The sequence below is a fragment of the Oratosquilla oratoria genome, chromosome 1 (genome assembly GCF_046742065.1).
Source record: "Oratosquilla oratoria isolate Oo_2021 chromosome 1, ASM4674206v1, whole genome shotgun sequence".
NCBI classification, from domain to species: Eukaryota; Metazoa; Arthropoda; class Malacostraca; order Stomatopoda; family Squillidae; genus Oratosquilla; species Oratosquilla oratoria.
Window position 1 is genome coordinate 49,055,692 of NC_134777.1, and position 7,500 is coordinate 49,063,191.

The following is a 7,500-nucleotide window of genomic DNA, read 5'->3' on the forward strand; positions in this document are numbered from 1 at the left end:
GTGTGTGTGTGTGTGTGTGAGAGAGAGAGAGAGAGAGAGAGAGAGAGAGAGAGAGAGAGAGAGAGAGAGAGAGAGAGAGAGAGAGAGAGAGAGAGAGAGAGAGAGAGAGAGGGAGAGAGAGGCAGGTCACGGTGGGAGTGTGTGTGTGTGTGTGTGTGTGTGTGTGTGTGTGTGTGTGTGTGTGTGTGTGTGTGTGTGTGTGTGTGTGTGTGTGTGTGTGTGTGTGTGTGTGTGTGTGTGTGCGTGTGTGTGCGTGCGTGTGTGTGCGTGCGTGCGTGTGTGTGAGAAAGAGAATGAGTGGCGCGTATGGGCTCGAATGACGTAGGCATGACGTAGAAAGAGCGGATGAGGCATTACCTAGCCGCCATGACGGACCTGCCATGCGAGACGGAGGTTTCCGTCCTTACATAAATTGCTTATTAGTCACAATTATTTGTTTACATGAGCGACCTCCTCATTGTGAGTGAACCGGCCTATGTGCTTCTCGGAACACGACTATGAATAACAATTATATTCGGGAGAAGTGTTGCTTCAGACGTCGTGTCCAGGCGTTAGTTAACGCGCTTTGTCGATTAATACGCCGTGCATGGCCTCAACAACGCTGGATTTCCCTCTAGTTAGGTCCAGCTGTTGTAAACCCATTGGAACTAAAAGCGTGTTTCAAATACATGCATGCACAAACACGTACACACACGCTAGCGCACCGTAAATACACAGGTGGTTGCTTACATATACACACGCAGGCACATGCATATAATATATGCAAATTGGTACACCCACACCCACACCCACACACACACACACACACACACAAACACGCATGAGCATGTGCGCACACACACAAACACATACACACAAGCACGCACGAACGCGTGCGCACACACACACACACACACACACACACACACACACACACACACACACACACACATACACTCACACACACACACATACACACACACACACACACACACACACACACACACACACACATACACTCACACACACACACACACACACACACACACACACACACACACACACACACACACACACACACACACACACACACACACACACACACACACGCACGTACACACACGAAGATCGCGCACATATACACACAAACACACACAAGGGGTATACGTTTCCAAATCCCAGTTTTATTGCTGACGTATCCAAGAGTCGTGTGGGGTGCAGCAGCTGGGGGTGGAGGTATGTTTTCTGTTCTGCCTGTTTCGTTGGAATGGGATCTACTCTTGTTGCCAGCGACGTTGTCCTTCCTATGAGGCTGAAGAACCTTCTCGCAATTTTCGTCCCAATAACTAGAAGACGTATAAGAGCTCTTCAACGCGATCTTACCTAAGGCTGCAGTTGTGAGGGTAACCAGAGCTCTTCTGGCCTGTAAGTTAACATTCACAAACTAACTCGAGTAAATCTAGTAAACTATCTCGACTGACACCAGATGATTTAATTAACCTTAGAGGAACGTATCTCCATCATACACAATTCTGTTTCTTCTTTCCCTGTGTCCCCTTTGATGGCAGTCTGCAGGCATGATGTGTCGACATTAGTTCGACTAGACCATATATGGCTGTTTGACTCGCCCTCACTGCACAGAGGAAAAGACCGTCGTCGTCCTCATGAAATATTTCATCTATCTATCACTTCGTCAACCCATCCTTCTGCCAACTCCTCACAGAAGGGGTGCACGTGTTTCCGCTGGTTGTTTTCCCTTCTTGCCCCTGGCTTTGGGTTATTATGATACACTTAAAGTACGACGGGTACTACTAACCGATGTAAAACATAGTCCTCCAAAATCTGGACAAATACAACTCCACTTGTTTAGTAACCCAACCCTGCACTAAACCCAGCCGTCACCCCCTCCCCCTCCCCCTCTCTCTCTCTCTCTCCCTCTCTCCCTACCCCCGCGCGTGTATGTGTGTGTATGCGTGTGTGTGTGTATGCATGTGTGTGTGCGTGTGTGTAAGCGTGCGTGCGTCCGTGTGTGTGTAATAATAATAATGATAATATTCGGTTTATTGGGTATAGCAGCATTACTGCTGAAAATATACATCGTGTGTGTGTGTGTGTGTGTGTGTGTGTGTGTGTGTGTGTGTGTGTGTGTGTGTGTGTGTGTGTGTGTGTGTGTGTGTGTGTGTGTGTGTGTGTGTGTGTGTGTGTGTGTGTGTGTGTGTGTGTGTGTGTGTGTGTGTGTGTGTGTGTGTGTGTGTGTGTGTGTGTGTGTGTGTGGTGTTTAAGCGCGATTTCTCGTGTGGGCGTATATTTTGTGCTAACGGAACGCCTCACCCAACAAGATAAAAAGCTAACTGTTGATTTCTGCCACTGCATTAAATCAACCCAGCACCTGTGTATATCATGTCTGCCTCTGGGAACAACCAATGCACGCAAAGGTTAGTCTCTAAATTACAATGTTTCATAACCTGGGCTCCAATGACTCTTAGATGATCACATAGACAAATGTAACAACAATTCGGATTTCATTCAGTGATGAAGTGGGTCTCTACAAGGCTAAAGTACAACACTACATAAGTATGGGGTATATGTGAAAGCAGGAAACCAGGCAACCTTGACGATGGTTGGATCATCGCGATTGGGCGGAAAACCTATGGCTCCCCCAACAAGCAGCACGAATGAGACCTCATAAATAAAATAATTTCCCAAAAAGAGAAACCGTAGACTCCATTCATATAAATCCCAATTCCCGTCCCCGAGTTTCAATGACAGTCCGATCCTGAGAATTTGTGGGTTTCCACGATTAGGGGCGTTGCCAACCTACGTCATTACAATGGAAAGGAGACCTTCGAAAAATCCCAGAGGAGAAAGTGTTCCTCGCTGGTGCCACCGTCGGGTCTCGTCCCTGCCGCCGCCGCCGCCGCCGCCGCCGCCGCCATCCTGAACCGGGACCGCTGGCTGCTCGAGTTTTCCTCCCACTTGGATGGACACGTTGCTTCAGTATTCACAAAGGGCTAAAGGATTGGCATGTTTATTATGACTAATGGGTTGACTGAATGGCTGACTGAAAGACGGACTGATTGATTGAAAGGCAGACTGGTTGATTGACTGACTCACTCACACACACACACGCACACACACACACACACACACACACACACACACACACACACACACACACACATGCATGCAGAATCTCTCTCTCTCACTCACACACACACACACACACACATACATACATACACACACACACACACACACACACACACACACACACACACACACACACACACACACACACACACACACACACACACACACACACACACACACACACACACACACACACACACACAAAATTACTCAGTGGTACTGAGCTGGATCGAAGAGCCGGGTACGGCCAACGCTATGTGGTGCCCGGCTTCCTCAAAAGGAGTTCTGCCTGGACAAGTGTCGCCATAGTGCCGACGGGACGGTGTAAGCGGATCTGAATTCCAAGCACAGGTACAAAGAAACGCGGACGGAAGAGATTTTATAACATTCTTCGTCTCTTGAAACCGACTCGTTTTTCCGGAGGGGATACGGTTGAGGAGGGAGAGACGGAAATATAGACAGAAAGAAAGAAAGAAAGAAAGGAAGAGAGAGAGAGAGAGAGAGAGAGAGAGAGAGAGAGAGAGAGAGAGAGAGAGAGAGAGAGAGAGAGAGAGAGAGAGAGTGAGTGAGTGAGTGAGTGAGTGAGTGAGTGAGTGTGTGTGTGTGTGTGTGTGTGTGTGTGTGTGTGTGTGTGTGTGTGTGTGTGTGTGTGTGTGTGTGTGTGTGTGTGTGTGTCGGGGGTAGGCATGCGCAGGGAATGACCACGCTGTTCAACATTGACTGCGCTATAGACAAATTGATTTACACTTTTTTCTGTTCCCCTTTTTCTACAGGGGATTCACAATTGGTCAAAGATCCATCAAAAGGAAAACACTACGAAGAAAATAAAGAACAATTGTATAAAACATGCAATACTTATATGAATGGGAAAAAAAACTGATACGGCGATAGGACCACGTATTGATTCGTATATACTGCCATTAAACGCTCTTAGGGACTTTTGCTCTTGTTTCACTCTACTGACATAGTGTCACAACATGTCCCGTCGAAGCTGCAGCACAGGTGGTGATGGATACGGAGCTGCCTAGTGTAGGCCTTATGGTCTCTTGCAGTCTTCTTTATTCTTTTGTTCTTATGTTCTTTTGTTTACCCTAATTTTCTGACAGAGCGAATCAGTGTTTCAGAAACGTCTCCAAATCTAATTAAATACAATATCATAAAGACCAGTGCCCGATCTAGTAATATATGATATACAAGTGACCTGTGACAAGCAAAATGGTATGTTCTTCTCTCCTTCGCTGTGTCTTGGGACTTAAATTGTTCTATTGTAGTTGCCACCAGGCATTTCCGTTCAGCCTCGGGGAAATCCCTTCCGGATAGAAAGGGTTAATAGAAACAGCAATTCTGAAAGAGTACTTAACCAAGACCTTCAAGATTTTCAAGGACAGTGTCAACATTACGGTTGGAATTTTTTTTCAAACTAAATACAAATCGGGGGTCACGTAGTACCTTCCGTTCCAAGTAGCACTTATCCTTTCGTTCTGGTCTACTCAAAGACACTGATCACCTCTTAACTTCTACTAATCCCTACGTTCTGCTACTATCCTTTGCTAACGTCCCTTTACCGGTACTATGAATTATCTCTTCGGAGTGATACGGGATACTGGTTCCATGGACAGAAACGCTGGACAAATACTTCCTTTATGTTCTTGCTACCACAGGGGAATTAAAGGGTATTACAATTTCAACAAGCACGTAGTCTGTGACCAGAATAAACTTCCCACAGAGACAGTAGTACGTCACACAGTAAAAAAAATAAGACATATGTAAGGTTTGTTATGATTATATATCAATCATTCATCTACTCATTATCCAACACGTTCATAGACCCAAATGTCTCTCCTGTTCCTTGTGTTCATTCATACGTCTCAGTTGCAACCCATTACAACTAATATGGACTTTCTGCCATCTTGGATTATGAAGGATAATACGGCGATGTATTCCTGGGAATATGTACCACAAACTACTTCTCTCCATTGTCCTTGAAGGTGTTCAATCAGTCGACTTCCTGACCGCTTACAGAGCACTTTAATTACTAACCCACTACAACTTTTGTGAAATGTTTTTACCGTACTACTATAGCAGCTCATTCCCCCTGCGCACCTTCACCCACCTCGCTCTAACCTATCCTTTCGACATTTCATCTATACTTTCCTCTCCTAACTCCCTGTCCTCCACTTTCTCTTCTATCCTCATCTCTTAATTACTCTCCCGTTCCTCGTCTCTTTCGCGTAAAGAAGTGGGCAGGATTGATGTGTTCGGACGGGTGCTGCTGCTGATAAGATAAGGATGAGGAGAAACAAACCAGAAATCAGCAACAGCTGACGACGCGACGTCAGTATGTAACTGCGAAAGGGTGTACGTTCGGGTGTGAAGGAGGGGAAAAAAAAAGAGGGGGGAAGAGCCATGACAAATTCGACCACGAAGGGGGAAATGTTCAGCACCAACAGGTCTAGCAACCCTGGCCGGTTGGCACGCTGTTCCTTGTTTTACGATGCTGGCATCCTCTTCTGCCAGCCACCGAGTTGCTTACGTAAGTACGGTACGCGCGCTTAGTATATTTATACAATATGCCCATTAACTACTCATACACACTCTTGTTTACACAATATGTCCTAACATGAGCTCCCAGTCCACTCGTGATCGCGCATTCCACTCACAACTCGTATATTGTCAATCCTTACCTTCCTTACAACCACAAAATAACAAAAAACATATAAACACACACATACATACGCACACACGCACAGACACGGTTGACTTTCGGACAAGCGCCAACGATTCTTGCTAGAGTGACGAGGTTCGGTGCAGGATGGGTCTGCACCAAGGTCTAAAATATATCCTTAGATCTTGGGTCTGCACCTTCTTATGAACGATGATAGACTTTTGTGTCAACAACGATCAAGTGCACGCATAGGTCCTCCATGGAAGCTGCTGCTGCTGCTGCTGCTGCTGCTGCTGCTGCTGCTTGTTTTGGTAAGGTCAACTTCAGGTTTTCGGGGTGCGAGCAAGTTCAGCTCAAAATATTCAAATGACAATAATCAGAACTCCTATATTCGTCCATCCCTTTCCCCCTAAACCACAAAATGTCAAAAGCATTAATATATATATATATATATATATATATATATATATATACATATATACATATATATATATATATACATATATATATATATATATATATATCTGTACACAAATTAGCTGAGTTCAACAATTAAACCATAACATGTCTTGCCGTGAAGTTTAAGGCAGTGTGGCATTTTAAAATCAAAGCTGATTAGAAGAAAAAAAAACGAAAAGTGATATTAACAGAGGTCGAGAAGGAAAAGTTGAAAATTATACATGTAAGAAAGATGATCACTTCGCTCATCAGAGAAGGTTATCAACCTCTTCCAAATCGAGGGGCGCATGTTGTTTTACTCTGGCTGACACCAAACAATTTTGTGTAATTAATGTAGAACCCTTCATTCATGAAGATAGTAATTACATCAACTATAATTCAGTCATGGTCTGGTGAAAGCAAAGAACCGCTCAAACATTCTGGCAACGGAGGCGAGGCCCGAAGAGGTAAGGATACAACACAAGGGGAGTTCCACAGCGGTCCCTCTCCTGGAAGAAGGAGGGCGAGGTCGAGATAGAGAGATAGAGATTGAGAGAGAGAGAGAGAGAGAGAGAGAGAGAGAGAGAGAGAGAGAGAGAGAGAGAGAGAGAGAGAGAGAGAGAGAGAGAGAGAGAGAGAGAGAGAGAGAGAGAGAGAGTGAAACGGATGGATGAAAGGGTAAAAAATTAAAACATGAGAATGTTTTGGTGCTGGTGGTACTGGTGGTGGTTGCGGTGGTGGTAGTGGTGGTGGTGGCAGTGGTGGTTACAAACAAGGACCAGACTAGTCCTTGGTCACAATGGAACTTCATTCAAGTGGAAGACGAGGCACGCGAAGGCGGAAATGATAGGAGAAGCTAGGAGAGGGGGAGGGCAACGAGAGAGGTGAGAGTTGAAGGAAAGAGAAGGAAAGGAAAGAGAGGAAAAAGGAAGGGAGAGGAAGGGAAGGGAAATAGGTGGATGGGAAGGGCAAGGGAATAGGAAAATGAGAAGAGATGGATGGGATGACAATTTGGTTGTACAACAAAACGAGATGGGATAAAGAAGACCCAAATTCGAGGGAGAGAACAAGAGACGAAGAGGGAAGCTGTGGCAACAACGAAACCCAATCTGGAGTGACAGACGACGACGACGACGGCATCAGCGGCGGCAGCGGCGGCGGCGACGTCAATTGCGGGCAAGGCCGTCCGCACGCACACCAACGGCGGCGCGCCTGTCCACCCAACCACCACGCTAGCAGACCCCTCTTGTTCTTGCATCCATGGTGGC

General features: G+C 45.9%; 1 protein-coding gene across 8 annotated transcripts in view; it reads right to left on the reverse strand.

Moving 5' to 3' along the window:
• Window positions 1-7,500, reverse strand: part of LOC143030265 (NAD(+) hydrolase sarm1-like) — a 722,505-nt gene that overhangs the window by 75,408 nt on the left and 639,597 nt on the right. The gene's annotated exons all lie outside the window — the stretch shown is intronic.